Source organism: Podarcis muralis, chromosome 15 (genome assembly GCF_964188315.1).
Source record: "Podarcis muralis chromosome 15, rPodMur119.hap1.1, whole genome shotgun sequence".
In the NCBI taxonomy this organism is placed as follows: domain Eukaryota; kingdom Metazoa; phylum Chordata; class Lepidosauria; order Squamata; family Lacertidae; genus Podarcis; species Podarcis muralis.
Window position 1 is genome coordinate 23553254 of NC_135669.1, and position 21283 is coordinate 23574536.

At 44.2% G+C, this 21283-nt stretch overlaps 1 long non-coding RNA gene across 2 annotated transcripts in view; it reads right to left on the reverse strand.

Annotated features, from left to right (window-relative positions):
- Positions 1-21078, reverse strand: part of LOC114585351 (uncharacterized) — a 118095-nt gene extending 97017 nt beyond the window's left edge. For both annotated transcript variants that reach the window (XR_013390838.1, XR_013390837.1), the window contains exon 1: positions 20702-21078. This is a non-coding gene — a long non-coding RNA (uncharacterized LOC114585351). The remainder of the gene's footprint in view (positions 1-20701) is intronic.
- Between the last annotated feature and the right edge of the window lie 205 nt (positions 21079-21283).

The following is a 21283-nucleotide window of genomic DNA, read 5'->3' on the forward strand; positions in this document are numbered from 1 at the left end:
CGTCTCTTCAGGTAGGGCAGGTAAGTCTGAAATCCTGGAGAGCTGCTGCCTGTCAGTATAGATATTATTGAGCTTTGTAGACCAATGGTCCTACCTGGTGTAAGACATCTGCCTAGGTTCCTAATCTGAAGTGGTACAGTCAATTCTGCCATACCCCGTTCCATGTGTAGACCTGGCCTCATTCCAAAAACCAGGTATGATGAGTAGAGCCAGTAGCGCTTTTATTAATATTAATACAGTAGTACCTCGGGTTAAGAATTTAATTCGTTCCGGAGGTCCGTTCTTAACTTGAAACTATTCTTAACCTGAGGTACCACTTTAGCTAATGGGGCCTCCGCTGCCGCCGCACCACCAGAGCACGATTTCTGTTCTCATCCTGAAGCAAAGTCTTAACCTGAGGTACTATTTCTGGGTTAGCAGAGTCCGTAACCTGAAGCGTCTGTAACCCGAGGTACCACTGTATATTAAATCTCTATTATGCTTGATAGTATTTTTAAAAAAAGCAAAACAAAACAAAAACTCAAACAAACCTCAAAGTGCATTACAACAAGAATAAAACACTGACGTTATTGGTTAAACCCCTCCCTCTAAATACATTATAAACCTTCAAGCATAATTAAAATCCAAGATAAGCTAAAAACCAGACTGAAACACCTTTCTGCATTCCATACACCTGGATAAAGGTAAATGGACCCCTGACCATTAGGTCCAGTCGTGACCAACTCTGGGGTTGCGGCGCTCATCTCGCTTTATTGGCCGAGGGAGCCGGCGTACAGCTTCCGAGTCATGTGGCCAACAGGACTAAGCCGCTTCTGGCGAACCAGAGCAGCGCACAGAAATGCCATTTACCTTCCCACCGGAGTGGTACCTATTTATCTACTTGCACTTTGACGTGCTTTCAAACTGCTAGGTTGGCAGGAGCAGGGACCGAGCAACGGGAGCTCACCCTGTTACAGGGATTTGAATCGCCGATCGGCAAGTTCTAGGCTCTGTGGTTTAACCCACAGCGCCACCCGCATCCCTTTATACACTTGGATAGGCTTCCCTAAACAAAAATGTTTTAGCAGGCACTGAAAATATTGCAGCAAAAGCTCCTGCCTGATGTCAATAGGCAGGGAGTTCCACAGAGTGGGTGCTGCCACACGGAAAGATGGATTACTGACAAATGCAGGAGGAGTATTGTGTGGCACCTGTGACAATGCCATTTTTGCAGAATGAAGAGGTAGAGTGGGCATGCTCACTCTAGGGCAATCTCTCAAGTCAACTGGTCCCACGCATTGGGATGGGGTTAAGAGACAAAAGGAACTGCAATCTACCAATAAGCCAAACAATGGGTGCCACACTGGAAGAGCAAGTGTCCTCTGCGGCACAGCTAGGGCATCCATTTCTGCCCGGGGTCTCAACTGGGTGGAATGGTTTGGGATATGCTTGGCATTGAGAAGTGTGCAAAATGGGATTCGGGTCAAACAATCTACAGGCGATGCCAAAACAAGCTGTGTTTTCAGCCTTGGCCAGAAAGCTTTAATTGGCTCACTTACTTCCACAAGGATTATGTAGTATGTACTCTCATGATATATGAGAAGACTCTAATACCACTTTATTTCTTCCCCTGCTATGCTAAATCCATTGCCTGTAATCCCAACAAATCCCGTAAAATCAAGCAGGACCTGCAGCAAAACACTAAGTGCAAGGGGATGTATTTATCGTAGAGTTAGGCCAAAATGCCTCTTCCCCACATGTGATTAAGCCTTGTTGGCATGCAGGTGTCAGGCAACCCATATTTTGCACAGTGTGATGTGAGCCTTCAGGAGCAGCTAATGCATGGGGGCTCCACAAGTGTGGTCCATCAGCTGGCTGGCAGTGCCTGAAAACCACCTGAAAACGGGTCTTCACCTGCCCAATGTCATATATCAGGTCAGGTGTAGGCCAGGTAGACATTGTTTGGCCAAAATAGACTTGCAAGGCAAATCGGCTTTACTCCACTTTTGTGTTGCTCATCTTCTTTCATTGCTCTCTTTCCTTGCCTCTGCCATTTCAGCCGTGTGGCTGTGTCAAATTTGTTTTTGTTTTTATTGACTGAGAGTATGAATAGGCAGGGATACAAATTCTAAAATGCATAGGCAATAAAAAGAAACGCAGACAGGCTTCTAAAATTAGGCCAGCTGCTCACCCCTTTTCCTCCTCTGGCTTTCTCCTTCCCTCCCCACCCACCACATTCGCCATTTCAGAGAACGATACGAGTTTTTTGAACTGATTTAGGAGAGGCCCAAAATCCTCCATATTTTTGTTCCTATGGAAACCATTCCCTCGACACCCTCAACACACATTCAGTATTCCGGTCTTACACTCCGTTTGCTTCTCGCAAATGATACACACATTCGTAGACAAAACACCCCGCTCTCAAAACCTTGCTTCATGTGCATTCTGGAAGGTTTGCGTTTTACATTCAGAGTCAGCGTATTTAATTAATAATCATTAATTAGGGGAAAAGAAAGGTGTCAGACTGACGGTGTTTGGAGACTCAAGGCATATGTCTGTTCCTGGAACTGGGGCAGTTTGGTCCCAAGGTCCCAACCTCCTGAGATAAGCAACAACTGAAGTAAAGAGTATTTATCAGATACATTAACTGACTCAAATCTAGAACCATCCAAAGGATTCTGACAAAAATGAAAACAGGAGCACATATTTCTGGCCTCCACTTATTTGTTCCGTGTCCAGAAGGAAAATCTATCCAGTGAATATGATCAGGATTCGCTTTTGTTGTTTTTGCCTGCAAACAACACATAATATCTAGCTATATCTTTCTTGAGAGTCAGTGTGATGCAGGGGTTACAGTGCTGGACTAGGCCCCAGGAGACAAGGGTTCAAATCCCCACTGAGCTATGAAGCTCACTGGGTGACCTTGGGCTTCACTCTCACTCTCAGCCTAACCTTCCTCACAGGATTGGTGTAGGGATAAATTGGGAGGAGGTGGTGGAGAAGGAGAAGTATTTATGTCACCTTGAGCTCCTTAGAGAAAAGTTGGGATAGAAATGTAACATACATACATAGGTAAAGGGAGCCCTGACCATTAGGTCCAGTCGTGGCCAACTCTGGGGTTGTGGCGCTCATCTCGCTTTATTGGCTGAGGGAGCCGGCATACGGCTTCCGGGTCATGTGGCCAGCATGACTAAGCTGCTTCTGGCGAATCAAAGCAGTGCACGGAGACGCCGTTTACCTTCCCGCCAGAGCAGTACCTATTTATCTACTTGCACTTTGATGTGCTTTCGAACTGCTAGGTTGGCAGGAGCAGGGACCGAGCAACGGGAGCTCACCCCGTCACAGGGATTCAAACCGCCGACCTTCTGATTGGCAAGTCCTAGGCTCTGTGGTTTAACCCACAGCACCACCCGCGGCCATACATACATACATACATACATATTGATAATGCCCCCCCATTTGCATCGTAATTTGCATTACTAACATAATTTAAACAAATAATTATGTAAGCTGTGTAAGTTATGTAATTTTGACAACAGCAGGCAGAAAGATGAATAATGTGGTTTTTGGCAGAAAGTAAACTGTGGAGGATCGGGCTGAGCAATGTATTGATACACCGTCCAAAATTGCTTTGAGGCCCACATTGTGGTAATGGTTTCATATTATTCAACACAGTGGTATATCGTGAATCACGATGTGTGTTGGCTATGTAAAAAAAATCATTATGCAGGAAAAGAATCATAAAGCTGGTCATCGCTTCTCTTGTGATTCAAGCTCTGTACTATAAAATAACAGTTGCAACAATATGTTACAGGTAAGTAAAGGTGTATCAGTTTTAGACCCCTAAGTAGCAGCAGTTGCCAGGACATTACCCTATTTGCTTCTACAGTGTTACCTCTGGTTAAGAACTTAATTCGTTCTGGAGGTCCATTCTTAACCTGAAACTGTTCTTAACCTGAGGTACCACTTTAGCTAATGGGGTCTCCCACTGCTGCTGTGCCACTGCCACACAATTTCTGTTCTCATCCTGAAGCAAAATTCCTAACCCAAGGTACTATTCTGAAGAAGTATGCATGCACACGAAAGCTCATACCAATAACAAACTTAGTTGGTCTCTAAGGTGCTACTGGAAGGAATTTTTTTATTATTTTTTTTTTGACTACGGAAGACCAACACGGCTACCTACCTGTAACTAGTACTATTTCTGGGTTAGCGGAGTCTGTAACCTGAAGCGTCTATAACCTGAAGCGTCTGTATGTACCACTGTACATAGTTCCATCATTTCTGACATCGTGCTACAGCGGTATATCACCAGTGTTTCCCAACCTTTTTCTGACTGTGGCCCACTTCTAACTTTGTTTCCTTCCTGTGCCCCCCCATGGGTGTAGCCAAGAAAAGACAGAAGAGCAACTGCCCCCCCATAAATAAAAATCAATACAAATCTGAGGTTCTGCACCCCTAACGAAATGCTATGCCCATGCCCCCCCCCAATCCTAACAGTAGAAAGGTAACGATTTAAATGTTTTGTTTGGAAATAGAACATGATTTATTTACAGTTTTTATAACTTGTACAATTACAAAAAAATGATAGGAACATAATGAAGTATTGTTGAAGCAGAAAAACATATAATCATAGAGGTGGAACCCCCCTGCGGTGTAGGAAAGTCAGCTAAAGTATCATCTGCTTAGAAACCTCCAAGGAAGGAGAGTCCAGAACCTCCCAAGGGAGAGGTCCCATCTTCCATGTATTATAAAAAGTAAATAACACTTATTTGACCCCAGTTATTTGACACAGAGGGGGGAAACCTACAAAAACAGTCCAAAAGATGCACAGGGAGTTCTGTATATATGGGAGCATTTTCAAAAGCAGGTGGTCCTCACTGACTGGGTGCAAAAGGATCTTGTCATCCGGAGGAGCCCTGGCTGTGTAGAGAAAACACTATAGCCCCACACACCCTTACCTGGAAGTAATGCCCATTGAACTCAGTGCAGTTTTCTTCTGTGTAGACAGTTATTTATTAGATGCAAGTCAGCAGCACCAGACGACTCCAATTTCACCCCACGCCTTGCAGAGCTGGGCTGACACTGCCAATGGGCCCTGCACCCCTCTGCAACATCCGAAGGCCCTGATCCACTAGGCGCTGGGGTGGGTTGCACCCTGCGCCTTGCAGAGTCAGGCCCAGGCTGCCACTTGGCCTGGCACTGGCAAAAGCAACAAGCATCTCCGGCTCGCCTACCCATTGCCACCCCAGCACCGCATTTACCTAACCTGACCATGGGCTCTAATGGTCAATATGGGAGCCTCAGCTCTCCCACCAGAAACAAACCAGGACTGCTTCAAGAAAACCCAGGAGGCAAAAAGGAGCACTAGGCCCTTGTGGGCTGCCCCCTCACCTTGGCAAGTGGATAGCCAGCCAATTGGATTATTATTTTTTTTAAAAAATGGGGTTTTTCCCTCCTTTCTCACTTCCCTCAGTGCCTCCCTAGTCTTGTGCTGTGCCCCCCCCATTTATGCGATTTCACCTGTGGCCCCCTTGGAATATCCTGCCCCCCCCCAAGTGGGTGTATGGCCCCCGGTTGGGAAACACTGGTATATCACAATGTTTAGCTGGTGATATATCACAACGTTGAAAACCAGACATTGCTCAGCCCTAGCGGTGGAATAGAAACTGCATGTGCCCGATATTGGGAAGAACTGGAAGCGACACCTTCTTACATCCCTAGTTCAGCACCACCAGCTTTTCTTCTGTGAAATGGGCATGTATAGGATTGTGCTGTTGGGATTAATGCAGACACATGTACATATGTGTAGACTAGAGACAAGAAACATCTACATACACAGACCATTCAGTACTGGACTCCTCAGGAAAAGAGCTGAACCACAACAAATTACAACTCTCCCAGTAGTAAAAGAATTAATCAAGACAGCCGCAAAATGCAAAACGAGGGCTTCAATTGGCCCAGTAATTTAGCAAGGACAGATGTAAAAGAATAAAAGGATTGCTCCTGATAAATATTTGGAGCATAAGAAGATCTACAACAGCAGCTCCTTAGAACTTTTTGAGTACAGACTGGATGCAAACATTAATTTCCCTATTTAGGCAAACCTTTCACTGATTTAAAGTAAGTTGTCATTTCAGCAAGCCCCAGATTTGTAGGATTCTTAATCTTTTTGTGCCATTCAGCTGCTCCATCCTCCTAAATTAGTTTGGTGGCTTTTTAAAGCAGAATTCCCTCCAACACTCCAGAATATGCATCAAAACAAACAAACAAACAAACAAACAAACAAATAGAATAGAATAGAATAGAATTTGGGAGCAGAAACCTTCATTTTTTAAGATTTGACACCTTCATTTCCTCAGGAACATTTTAGAGGAGCACACAAGGCCATGGGTTAAATATGTATGCCTCATCTATCTGGATAATTTGAACACGTTTTCACTGAATAAATCAGCTTACTGCTTACTTGATGTATACAGTCTTCCTGCTGTTGGGCACATTATATAAGGAAGACTTCAAATGGTTTAACAAATTCCCTCAAGATGTGAACTTCAGCTTCCAAAAGCTGAAAGACACAAATCAGGTTTCAAGTTATCACAATGCATTTCCTAGATATTACTCTTCAGCATCCTCTTTAGAACTAAGAGTGGCTAAAAGGAGAGAGAGAAGGAATACTCCCCATGCACACTTGCAGAGACTGAAAGATGCTGTGATACACACATCATATGATATGCATGTTCCTGCTGTGCCCAGTGCCAGTATAGTATCTGGTCAAATGGTACTTGAGAGGTTCGTATCCTACCAAATCGATATGACCAGCAAAGGACAGTATGCAAAGAGAAGAGTTGACAGCAGCACCTTCAAAAGAGCCCTGCTGGATCAGGCCATTGGCCATCTAGTCCAGGCATAGGCAAACTCGGGCCTCCAGATGTTTTTGAGACTACAATTCCCATCATCCCTGACCACTGGTTGTGTTAGCTAGGGATGATGGGAGTTGTAGTCCCAAAACATCTGGAGGGCCGAGTTTGCCTATGCCTGATCTAGTCTGTTCTCCTGTTCTCAGAGACCAGCCAGATGCCTATGGGAAGCTCATGAGCAGTACTCTCCCCACTTGTGATTCCCAGCAGCTCATTCATATTCAGAGGAATATTGCCACCCACAGTGCAGGCAATACATAGCCATCATGGCTAGTTCTTGCCTCTTGATGTAGCTGCCAGGATCCAAAAAACCTGGCAGGGCTCACATCTGCCTTCCTGGCTCCCAGCTGCAGACTTGTCTGGTGGCAACAGCTGGGAAGTGACAATTTTGATTCTTCATAGAATGGCAGATATATCGGCAACATTCACGCCATGCATTTAAGGCACTATGATACTGCTTTCAACGGTTGTGACTTACCCCAAAGCATTCTGGGAGCTGTAGTTTATTAAGAGTGCTGAGTCATTAGGAGATCCCCTGTTCCCTTCACAGAGATCCTCAGAGTGGTTTAAACCTTCTTCACGGGGAACTCTGGGAACTGTAGGTCTGTGAATGGAATGGAGCCCTCTTAACTATTCTCAGTGTCCTTTACAAATCCACAGCCCCCAGAATACTTTGCAGAAGCCATGACGGTTTAAGGTGGTATCATAGTGCTTTAAATGAATGGTTTGAATGCGGCAATATTGTCAACTCAATGGCATTATTAGAAAATAGTTTCTCAAAAATACGTAATGCCAGACGAATCTCATTTCTTTTTCTGCTAGAGATACAAGTTTGGTAGATAAGGGGAATGCTGTGGATGTAGGGTATCTTGGTTTCAGTTAAGGCTTTTGACAAAGTCCCCCCTGATCTTCTTGCAGAGAAGCTGGGAAAATGTGGACTAGACAAGAAAACTAGATTTGTAAATGGTTGACAGAGTGAACCCAAAGAGTGCTCACTAACAGTTCCTCATCATCCCGAAAAAAGTGACAAGTGAGATGCCCAGGGTTCTGTCCTGGGCCCGTTGTTGTTCAACATATTTATAAATGATTTGGATGAAGGTACTGAGGGGATGCTCATCCAGTTTGACACCAACCTTGGAGGAGTAGCCAATGCCACTAAATACAAAATCGGAATTCAATGTGACCTGAACAGATTGGAGAACTGGGCCAAAACTAACAAAATTAATTTCAATAGGAAAAAATATAAGGTTTTACACTTAGGCAGAAAGAATCAGCTGCAGAAATATAAGATGGGGGACACTTGGATTGCCAGTAATACGTGTGAAAAGGATCTAGGGGTCTTAGTAAACCACAAGCTTAACATGAGTCAACAATGTGATGCAGCAGCAAAAAAGCTATTGCTGTTCAAGGCTACACCAACAGAAGCATAATAGTCTTGATCAAGGGAAATAATAGTCCCACTCTGTTCTGCCTTGGCCAGACCACACCTGGAGTACTGTGTCCAATTCTGAGCACCACAATTTAAGAAGGATATTGACAAGCTGGAATGTGTGCAGAGTGGGGTGACCAAGATGATCAAAGGTCTGGAAACCAAGCCTTATGAGGAACAGTTGAAGGAATTGGGTATGTTTGGCCTGGTAAAGAGGAAATCGAGAGGAGATACGATAGCCATCTGAAGTGCTGTCACATGGAAGATGAAGGCTTGTTTTCTCCTGCTCCAGAGACTAGGATCCAAATCAATGCCTGATAGTCACAAGAAAGGAGATTTTGACTAAACATCAGGAAGAACTTTCTGACAGCAAGAGTTGTTTGACAGTGAAACAGACTCCCATGAAAGGTGGTGCACTGTCCTTCCTTGGAGGTTTTTAAGGAGATGTTAAGAGCATATTTTAAGGAGATGTTAGACCATCTGTCGTGTAAGATTCCTGCAGGATGGGCAAAAGGGCCTGCCACAGGGTACATTGTCACAGAAGATCCTGTAAGGTGGATAAATAATAAACAAAAGATGCTCACAGCAAACTTCAGGCCTGTTAAATGTCATGACAGATTTCCCACAAAGGAAAAGAAAACACTAAGAAACCACCTTGAGAGCTTTGGGAAAAGGGTGGTATAAAAATTTAATAAATAACCACAAAATCTGGAGATTCCTTCTTAGGCAGAACATACTGAGAAATTTCAGGGCAAGCCAAAAGAGTTTTTGATAGCTGGTAATGAAACTGGGTTGGCCCTAGGCCCATGTTCACGAGTCCTTACCGACTGCACTGTTGCCAAGTCTCCAGAGTAAATGAATAAAAAGAAAGGTTCTTTTGGGGAGGGAGTGGAGTGGTGATCAATGTGGATTGTGCCAATGCAGCCTGTTTTTGCAGCATGCAAGAAGTAGCCAAAATCCACTTGTGAGTCAGAATGGGGCTGATCTACTGAAACAGATGGTGTGTGGTTAATTCAGTGAACAAAGGAGTAACAACTACAGCATGTAACCTGCCTTTAAAGCTAATGGGAACCTTACTGACCACATTTTCTTTTCCCAGTAAAATGTGGACTCAATTATAAGGAGCCATAATCTCTGCCTAAAAGCAAACGTATGAAGCTCTGCAGTAGGGCATGTGCCCAAAGTGTATCACGTGACTATCCCCATTCTTTAAAAAAAAAATTAAATTGAGGGGCAGAAAGGCCCATGGTCCATATATGGGTAGAGATGTCAGAACAGAGGAGGAATGAAGTGTTTTTGCTGGGATTCCCCAAAGCTGTGTAGGAATCTCGGAAGCATCATTAACAGTATGGGACAGTGAGGGTCAAAGCAGACAGGATGTTAAAGGTGTTATTAGATTTAATGAGCACTTTTCAGAAATGTAAGCAGCCATATTGGTGGTGGGGGCAGCAAAAAGGACCTATGTGGTGGGGATTTAAACCTTCACTCTCCCATGCTGCTGATAAAAATGATAGCCCACTTATGTGTATAAAGAAAGCAGCTAGGATTCTTTACGCACAAAAATGAAAGGAAGAAGTATTTCCCACCAAAGAAGAATGGATGAGGAAAGTGATTGACTTTGAGGAATTGGCAAAGCTATCAGCTAAAATAAGAGAACCTAATGGGGATTGTTTTGTGGAAGAATGGAAGACTTTGGGGGGGGCTATCTAAAGAAATATTGCAGCATGATGAAATTGTGAGCAGAATTCGAACCATGAGCAGCAGAAGGAATGAGAGGTTATTGTATTATTGATATGGTATGAGAGAGAGAGAAGATAGGTTGCAGAAAATGGGAGAAATACAAAACACCATGAAAAATGAGGTGGAAAGTCGACAAAACAAAAGAACAAATTATTATGTATTTGAATGTATATGCATGTGTTGTTGTTGTTGCTTTGAAATTTCATAAAATGTAACTTTTTTAAAAAAGTACCCTACTCCCCATGTTTGCATTGAAAAGAAAGGTCCTATTTGCACCAATACGGGGGGCAGGCAGGGTTCAGAATCATAATGAGGAGAAAGAAGCAAACTCCCACTCCCGTTCATTGCAATCCCAGTCCTATATGGGGCCCCACTGTAGTTATCATTTAAAAGCCACCATCAGATGTATTAACACACTTAACATCTAGCTTAACATCTTTCTAGGGAAAGATGAAGTTTACCCAACACACTGCACTAGCCCGTTACATAAACTGATTGGTTCAAAAATGGGAAAGGAGTACAACAAGGCTGTATATTGTCTCCCTACTTATTTAACTTATATGCAGAATTCATCATGTGAAAGGCTGGGCTGGATGAATCCCAAGCCGGAATTAAGATTGCCGGAAGAAATATCAACAACCTCAGTTATGCAGATGACACAACCTTGATGGCAGAAAGTGAGGAGGAATTAAAGAACATTTTAATGAGGGTGAAAGAGGAGAGCACAAAATATGGTCTGAAGCTCAACATCAAAAAAACTAAGGTCATGGCCACTAGTCCCATCACCTCCTGGCAAATACAAGGGGAAGACATGAAGGCAGTGGGAGATTTTACTTTCTTGGGCTCCATGATCACGGCAGATGGTGACAGCAGTCATGAAATTAAAAGATGCCTGCTTCTTGGGAGAAAAGCAATGACAAACCTAGACAGTATCGTAAAAAGCAGAGACATCACCTTGCCGACAAAGGTCTGTATAGTTAAAACTATGGTTTTCCCAGTAGTGATGTATGGAAGCGAGAGCTGGGCCATAAAGAAGGCTGATCGCTGAAGAGTTGATGCTTTTGAATTATGGTGCTGGAGGAGACTCTTGAGAGTCCCATGGACTGCAAGAAGATCAAACCGATCCATTCTGAAGGAAATCAGCCCTGAGTGCTCACTGGAAGGACAGATCCTGAAGCTGAGACTCCAATACTTTGGCCACCTCATGAGAAGAGAAGACTCCCTGGAAAAGACCCTGATGTTGGGAAAGATTGAGGGCACAAGGAGAAAGGGACGACAGAGGATGAGATGGTTGGACAGTGTTCTCGAAGCTACCAGCATGAGTTTGACCAAGCTGCAGGTGGCAGTGGAAGACAGAAGTACCTGGTGTGCTCTGGTCCATGGGGTCACAAAGAGTCAGACACGACTAAATGACAAAACAACAGCAACATCATCTAGCTTGGCCCAAGAACTTAAGTTTACCCAACACACTACACTAGCCCGTTGCATAAAGCTCTTTTGCCATCAGAAATGAAGTTGGCAAGAGCCTAGCCAGCTCCTTCTCAGCACCCGCTTCCCTCTTACTCTGAATGAGAGCAAAGTTAAGTTTTACAGGATGCTTTGAAATATCAGTGTAATTGGCAACCCTCAGTGTTTGGACTGCATTCACCAGTGGAGTATTCCACTTCACTGGGTCTTCCTGCCAGGAAAATTAGTAGCCTTTGATTGAGTGTCTAAAAGAAATATGGAGGGCAAATGAAGAAATGTTTGGCATCAAAGCAATGCATTTGGTGGGAGACTCCCAGGAGTAGACTTGTAAATCATGCTTGCTTGACCCTAGGCAAGTTATTCATGCTGCCTTCTACTGAGTCAGACTCTTCTCCATTTAGCTTGGTAGTGTCTACACTAACTGGCAGTGGCTCTCCAGGGCTTCAGGGACATCGTCTTTCATACCCTCCAACAATTATACAATTAAAATAGGGACATCCCATTCAATAACAGTAACAACAACAAGAATTTTATTATTTGTACTCCGCCCATCTGACTGGCTTGCCTCAACCACTTTGGGCTGCTTCCAATAGATATAAAAACATAATGACACATTAAACATTAAAAAAAACTTCCCCATAAAGGGCTGCCCTCAGTTGCCTTCTTAAGGTTGTACAGTTACTTATCTCCTTGACTCGAGGGTTGCATGGCTCCATGCCCTCCAATATTTTGCCGATGAAAACAGGGACGTCCTAACTAAAAGCAGGACACTCCAGGGTCAATTCATGAAACTGGGATGGTTTCTGTAAATCCAGGACTGTCTCTGGAAAAGAGGGTCTAGTCTTTCTCAGCTCTCTCTGGAGCTATCAGGGATCAAACCTGGTACTTTCTGAATGCCAAACAGATGTCACTTCCCCAAATCCCATCCCTACCTTTGGCTCTCTGATTCTGGCCAAGCACGTTTTGGAAACGAGAGATGCTGACAATTTCCTGCCAGCTCTTGGGAATGGAGAAGATCATGAGTAATGGGCATTGGGTGACAGCAGCTGGAACCAAGGAGGCCTTGAATTCTATGTACCAATTGCAAATTTATTATTATTATTAACTTTATGGCATTAACAAAGAAAGAGTGCACCAACCACAGGGATCTCCTCCCCCTTTCTATTTAGAGGCCGGGGCAATTCCCCACCCCCCACCCCGGCACCACCACAATGCTCTGAGTCGTAAATCCATGCTTTCCCTACACAACCTCTCAGTACAGGCATAAGGGATTTATACATCTGTGAAGCATATGAGGAGGATTTTCTCATATAAGAGATATATTGTCACACAGCATTTCCCAGACTGAGTCTGAGGACTGCGCAAGAGAGAGACACACAGAGAGAGAGACTTCCATCAAAGTGCTCTAGACAAATAAATCTGCTGAAATTAAAATTTCAGGGTTTATAAAATATTAAATAATTGGCATTTGCATTTCCAAGAGTGCCTTTCATCACCAGGCTTCCTCCTTCGAAGCACTTATCGCAGCAATTGTTCCCGGGATCGGAGGCACTGCATATTCATACCCACTCAGAGAACGCTTGAAAAGAAGCAAGGCCATGTTGGAGAGTGGAGCTCATAAACCATCCAGAGGCTGAACCCAGAATCACATCTACATTGCTGCTGCCCCATGTGTAGGACTGGATGGTGCAATAAGCCAGGAGTGAGTAACCTCAGGCCTAGGGGCCCGGGGTGGCCCTCCAAACCTCTCTGTCCAACTCTTTGGAGCCCCCACATGCATGCCCCTCCAAGCCACACCCCTCACCAGTCCTGCCCCATCCCTACCTCAAGCACTTTTTAATGGCTGGAATGTGACCTTGGACTGTGATAATGCCCTTTGATTGTCTGGAATGAAGGTGGGGGGGACACAGGAAGCTGCCCTATGCCAAACCAGACCATTGGGTCCATCTAGCTCAGTATTGTCTACACTACCTGGTCTACAGGGACGTGGGTGGCGCTGTGGGTTAAACCACAGAGCCTAGGACTTGCAGATCAGAAGGTCGGCAGTTCGACTCCCTGCAATGGGGTGAGCTCCCATTGCTCGGTCCCTGCTCCTGCCAACCTAGCAGTTTGAAAGCACATCACAGGGCAAGTAGATCAATAGGTACAGCTCTGGCGGGAAGGTAAACGGCGTTTCTGTGCGCTGCTCTGGTTCGCCAGAAGCGGCTTAGTCATGCTGGCCACATGACCCGGAAGCTGTATGCCGGCTCCCTCAGCCAGTAAAGCGAGATGAGCGCCGCAACCCCAGAGTCGGCCATGACTGGACCTAATGGTCAGGGGTCCCTTTACCTGGTCCACACTACTCTGACAACATGGGACCTACTTTGCCTTTTGATTTAAACCCAAAGTGGCACTTCATGGAGCAATACGCATAGTGTTAGCTCAGCATTCCTACTAAACTAAGACCTGTCCTGCGGCATGGCAGGAGGAAGACGTGAGCATTTGATGAGCTGGAAATACGCATATTGGGTTGTTTTGTTTTTTCAATGGCTCGTGCTTTTCATCGGCCACATTGCAGCACTCCTGGAAGTTGATGAAACAAGCAGTTCATCAAAATAATGTGTCCTAGTTCAGATATGCATGCAGTGCTCCTTTGGCCGGGTCAGTCCAAGCTGGAATCCAGCATGGTGGCAACAGCTTTGGTGAGACCCACCTGGTGTTGCCTTGTCAGTCAGTCACCTGTTTGTCCCAAGCCACTGGCTGAAGACCTGTGGCCCACAGGATCAAGGTAAGAATTGTATCCATTGTTCCACCCATTTGGGCCTCTTACCCACCCACCAAAGCATCATTATTTCAAAATGTCAGATTACCTGGGTTTATCTTTTGGCTACTGTTCTTCTGACTCAAGAAAATATTGCTGGATAAGAGATTAAATTTGAGTTGTTCAGAACTAAACATTTGGTAGCAGGCAGCAAATTAGGTTGGATTTTTTTTGAAGTGTTTGGAATCCAAACTCGTTTTGAGTCAACATTTGCCCCCCAAAATTAGCTGCATTGGCATATTATTTATAGCACTGCTACATGCGCTTGCCCAAAGACCAATGTTTTGAAAAGTCTAGTAAAATTTGGGCATAAAGAGGGCAAACCTGGTCATTCCAATCTTAACTTCTTTACATTTTAAATTTGCAAGGTGGTGGGTTTTTTTTACGTCCTCATGAAAATTCACTAGCATTCTGTGCAGATTTCTCCCTAGATGCACATTTTTGTATATAATTTTGCCTAATCCACACGTTTTTGCAAAGCGCTCTTCCTTTATATAATGCATTTTTGGTGTGTCGTTAAATTACAGTGGTACCTCGGGTTAAGTACTTAATTCGTTGTGGAGGTCCGTTCTTAACCTGAAACTGTTCTTAACCTGAAGCACCACTTTAGCTAATGGGGCCTCCTGCTGCTGCTGCGCCACTGGAGCACGATTTCTGTTCTTATCCTGAAGCAAAATTCTTAACCCAAAGTACTATTTATGGGTTAGCGGAGTCTGTAACCTGAAGAGTATGTAACCTGAAGCATATGTAACCCGAGGTACCACTGTACTAAAATGTGCTCTGTGTAGGGCATCCCTTGGGTCTGGTTCGGAAGGCCCACCTGATACAGAATGTGGTGACTATTGATGGGGGCATTTGGCCGAGAACATGTGACACCATTGTTAAAACATCTGCACTGGCTTCCCACTTACTTCCGAGCCAGGTTAGAGGTCCTTGTATTAAATTATAAAGCGCTGAATAACTTAGATCCACAGTACCCTCACATTCCAGCTTGGTCACTGATTTCATTTGCAGAAGTGCCATTGGTCATTTCCCAAGCTGGCAAGCTTCATTTGACAACAAAAAACTGAGCCCATCATCAGCCCAGTATCTGCCAATACAAATTCAGCAGGCGTGTTCTGATTCATCTTTTAAATGCCTGCTGGAATGTTTTCTATTCTGTCAGGTTTATGCAAGCAATTCAGAACACATCTTTCCATAACAATTCACTGATATTAACTTTTTATATTACGGTTTTAGTAATTGTTGTAAACAGCTTTGCTATTTTTTATGAATAGCAGTATATAAGTATTTTAGTAAATAAAATAATTTCCCACTTATTATATGCATTTCTATGCACACTTTACCCCACCACGTGCTCATTGCAAAATTCAGAGAAATGCAAATTTTGAAAGATGGCTGTGTTTGCTTATTGTTTCAAAAAGGGCAAATTGGGTAGGTTTGGCTTTAAACTGAAGTAAATGTCTTCCCCATCTCTACTTGAGCACTCAGAATTATTCTCGACATCTTGAACTTGTTGCCCTCTCCTCCCCTTCTTCACCGCCACCATCCGCTGCAAGCTGTACCACCATGACAGAAATAAATTAGCCAGAGCTACAGGTCACACCTTTGAGGGCAGTAAGCGCTCAGTGCAGAACCAACAGACAAAACAGAAACCTGGAGAAAGGAGGAGGAATGTGGCTGCCCTGATGACTTGATGCAAGCCCAGACAAAATAATTGTTGGCATAATATAACAGACTCTAGAGATAAAAATGATTGTCGCATGGCAGAATTGTTCCTGGAGGACTACTTTACTGCTTCATATTGTAGGAGGCTGCGCGCACATCACATGAAAACATGTTCTTCTATGCCGTTACAAAATTAAAAATTAAAAAATCCTTCACTTAGACAAGTAGCAAGTCAAGAAGGATAACCTTACTCCCTGACAAGCTAGTTTTCTATGGGGGAGATCTGGGGACAGGGATGGAGGAGCATTCAATGATTTGATTTCCTACTGTGGTGCAGCCCAGACATCGACTGCCAACCCTTTTAAAATTCTCCAACAGTCTAAAGCAAATTTATCCATATATGTGTGTTCTTGTATGCAATCTCCTCTAATATACACATCCTTGCAATGGATTTTTGTATGTTAGTTTCACTAATACGTGAATTTTTATGCAGAATTTATTATAGCACATGCATCTTTATACACCTTACTTCCTAAATTCAGAGGAATGTGAATTTTGAAGGATGGTTGCATTTCAGTTTGTGCACTTTTTTGAGAGGGGCCAATCAGGAAGGTTCACCTTTCAAGGGAACTGAATCAAATTTCTCCCCCATTCCTACTGAAGAGCTGCTTGAAAGAGCCACAAACTTTGGAGTGCTCATCAAGTTGGTGTCACTTTCTTGCACAACTTCCTCACCTCTGCGCATCACAGCAATAGTTCAGTAATGGTAAGAGAAAGAGATTTGCACACTGTAGCACTGACAGATCTATTATCAGTCAACAAGGGCCAACAGTCTTTCAGAACCTCACCTTTTCCATGGTCACAAAATGAGGATGTTTGAAGCCGGCCCTTGGCTGACAGCAATGGGAAACATTCATCTGCGTTATTTTAGGAATTCTTACCCCATCCTTCAGCACAAATGCTTTCAAGGTGGCCAAAAAATTTAAGGGTCTCCTGAACAACCCTGCAAGTTAGGCTATGCTGACCTAGGGATACCCACTGAGCTTTGTAAGTGCAGATTTGAACACGGGTCTTACTGGTCCTTGTTGGGCATGTGAAGCACCATGCCATATTGACTCATGATCTGAAACTTGCTGTTCTGTAACTTTTCCACGCACATGTCCCTTAGTGTTTAAGATCAGTTTGGAAAAAGAGATAAACCTCCTGCTAGTTGTGGACAAGGCTCAGTGACGATTAGAGTGGTACCACGGGTTACAGACGCTTCAGGTTACAGACTCCACTAACCCAGAAATAGTACCTCGGGTTAAGAACTTTGCATCAGGATGAGAACAGAAATCACGTGGTGGCAGTGGGAGGCCCCATTAGCTAAAGCGGTGCTTCAGGTTAAGAACAGTTTCAGGTTAAGAACAGACCTCCAGAATGAATTAAGTTCTTAACCCGAGGTATCACTGTACATTCATCTTCCAATTATATAATACAGTACAGTACTAAAAAAATTCCAGTACAAACGTAAAGATTCCTTGCCTTCAACTCATTTTCCTAATGAGTCACAAATGAAAATGCATTCAGTTTAAGTTCTACTAGTAGCTAACTTCAATAGGTCTACTCTGAGTAGGACTAGAATTGAACCCTGCACATGGCTTTTAATCCCATACCCTCTTCAAGGCTGGGCACATGCTTTGATTCTGCACAGCACCAGACTTGAGCACAGAATACAACTTCCTAAGAATCTCAGCCTTCGTTTAAAAAAATCACCACTGCCACCAAGCTTCTAGACCTTATTATTGTTGAGCAGCTTTCAAGTAATGCTGTGAGAAAACTCTCATCCAAAGAGAACTCTCAGCCAAACTGGAGGGAGGATTTGGGAACAAAAGAGGAAGAAAGCCTGCCCTTCTTTCAAATTTGGGGGGGCTGGATTGGAGCCGAGGGGGGGGGTTAACCTTACCAACACTCCTCCTAGTGGGTTTCTGTCCATTCCCCCAGCTCCAGAAAATTTGGGAGCTGCTGATTCAATAGTGAGTCAGCAAAAGAGATGATATAGGGAGGCTCCACCCCTTGCTGAGTCACACTGATGCTTCAATGAGTTTTCTACCTCATCCCAAGTAGCTGACCAGGCACTTCATCTGTGGCCCCGAGGCTTCTGCCTGGTTCACCATCACCTTTGCTCTTGTGGTCCAAGGGTCCAGGAGGGGCGGGGCGGTGAACAAGTGAGGCTTTTGAGAGCCATACAGGAATGCAGGCAACGAGAGTGGAGACCTCCACCCTTGCAGGTGGAACGTCTTGGGACAAAAGCTTATATCCATCCCAGATTGTAGAGAGTCTGTGGACAATCCTGCTTCAACCAGAAAGAATGTCCAAGGGTGACCAGAAGATGAGCCTCATCTCAGGGACGTTTTCCCTGGGTCTCCAAAGAACCCCTTTGACCCCATCCTGAGCACTCCCAATTCTCCCGCATCCCCACCCTGTGCTCCCTGGTCCTCAGGAGTGAAGGCAGCAGTGCCCTGGTGGAAGGACACCAGTCGGACTGCCAGACTGCTTGCTCACTAGTGTCTACTTGGGAGGAAATGGAGAGAAGACACCATTGGAAGCAGTGGCCCAAGCCTTTAAAGCAGAGGAGGTGTGTCCTTTGTAAATCTGGCACACTTGCAGCGCTTTGTGCTGCAACGTTTTGTTGTAGGTCCCCACTTGGTCCTTTACCAAAGGCGTCATGGGTTTTGAAGACACTCGAACTCAGGACACAAGGGAGAAACGTGCTAAGAGGAAGGCACGCTTGGCAAATCCACACCGTGATCAACTCCCGCCCACAACTCCACTGTGGAAGGACGTGTGGATCCAGAATTGGCCTCCACAGTCACTTATGGACTCACTGTTAAAACCATGTTTATGGAAGACAATCTTACCTGGCTACGAGTGATCGCCAAAGAAGAAGACGAAGAGGAAGAGGAAGAGGAAGAGGAAGAGGAAGAGGAAGAAGAAGAAGAAGAAGAAGAAGAAGAAGAAGAAGAAGAAGAAGAAGGTGGTGCTTGCTTTCGAATGCCCTTTGTATCAGAATGCCATCCCTACTTTCATGTTTTAGCTTTTGATTACATGCCAGGGTTTGGGGGAGGAAGGATGCAAGCAAACAGTCCTTTTTTTGTTTTAGAAAAGGGGGTTCCAACATTCACCATGAAGTTGGTAAGTACCACACTTTTAACACTTGGGGTGCCAGTACTGCGTATCCTTGAGTACCCCCAGGGGAAAAAACTGCAAGCAAAGGACTCCCAGCTAACTAGTCACATAAAAGAATAAGACCCATCTTAATGAAAGGAATACGATCAATTGCACATGCTAGAGATACACCAGGCCTAGTGCTGCAACAGAGAATGCAGGGCCCAGCACCAGCTGGCCTCTCCTGATCACTCTGCACACTGCAAAGAACAGCTGCACCTATTGGATTTCTACAAAGCACCTTGTAAAAAGGACCCAAGGACCCATCTCTCAACCAGCATTTCACTCAGTGTCCAGTCTGATGTCCCTAGGCTTCAGAGATGCCCAGATGTTGTTGGACTCCAACTCCCATCAGCCCCAGCCAATATGGCCAATGGTAAGAGAAGTTGGGAGTTGAGTCCAAACACATCTGGAGGAACCTCATCCCTACTCTAGAGACTCACAAACAGGGGAGCAAATGCAAAAAACAAACAAAAACAAAAATCCAGTGAAGGCCTTCAAAACATAGAGAATTCCTATAGATGACTTCACTATCTAAAACTGAAGGTAGATACACATTCTCTCTCACACACACACACACAGGATCCATTTGTTTCTCATCACAAGTATTTGACATGAACTATAGACACAATCTGGTTACAAATAAGGCTATTTTTGTCATTGGAATATATTGTCCCAAGTTTCTCCTTCTTAAAAAGGAGACATGAAATACAATTAGACAGACCTTTGCAAACTGAAACCCCTTGGCTTTAATTCTCCTCAAATAATCTCTTTTTGGACAACTCCATTTCAGAAGAAAAGTCTCTGTCCCCACCCCCAACATGAACTCTACACTCCTTTTCTTCCAATTTCAAAATGTACTTTAAAATATGAACATGGGATGTCGAGGCACTTTGGTGGCATCAAAGTGAAAATTACATCTAAAGTGTTCCTTGTGGGTGGGGTGAGAGAATAAAGAGATCTCTTTCTTCCCGTTAATACAATAAGCAATATGAAAAGCACAGCAGAAAAGCCCCAATGTCCACTAACATCAGCATTCCTATCAAGAAACTATAGTAGATTTAAATTTGTTCAGCAACTTTTCCAGGGTTTATCAATCAATGAAGATCCCAATACTTCGCTGTGAGAAAGGGGGAAAGATTCTTTTTAAAAACACGAAAGATAAATACCCTTCTTTACAAACTCCTCAGAAACCACAAGAAATTCTTCCAGCTCAGCAATCCCTCTCATTTGCAGAGTAAATCTTTTTATGCCATTAAAAAAAAAAAAAAGAGTAGAAGAAACATTTTCCCAATGTTCCCTCCCCCCTCACTTTAAAATATTATAACCTGGAGAAGCAAGCAGCTGTTTTGGTTAGGTCAGCAAATGGCTAAAGAGTTTGCTCCTAGTCTCTTATCAAGTTTGAAAGGGAAGTGGTTAAAGGCTTGGGTCCGCCACATCAATAAATAAAAACTTGCAAAACGCTCCTGGTTCGATGGTGTTAATAATACTGACCTGAATTGTATGCATTCCACCAGTAGCAAACTCTTCTCCTTTTCTCCCTCCCTCCCAAAAGACACGCATTTGTGTTCAATCAGAACAGCACAAAAGAAATCAGCAAATCGTCTTCTTCTTAGCTATGTACAGTTCCCAACTTCTCCTAGATGCTACGGAAAGGAAAGCTGCCCCCGACGAAGGTATTCTTTCCACTTTGAAAAGTAAAATCCACTCTTTTTTTCCCCCCTAAGCGAGTTCAAATGTCGGGCTTGCCAGGCAGCGGTGAAAGGCTCTCTCAGTGGACAGGCAGAGTTCTGAACCGGTTGCATATCACACACTTAATGAGCATCGCCTCCTTCCCAGTGGTTACTCCTAGGGGAAGTTACACCTCCACATCTCCTCCAGAAGCCAGGAATGCAGATGAAACCAAAGTCCAGAAAAACCCTCCATCAATAGCTAGACACGCCCCCCCCGGCATGCACACACACACATACACACTCCCGGGTCAAGGAATGCAAATTGCAACTTCCAAGTCCGTTTGTCAAAAAGGACACGGGTGTGTTTTTTTAATATACTTTCCCCCTTCCATACTGCACTTGG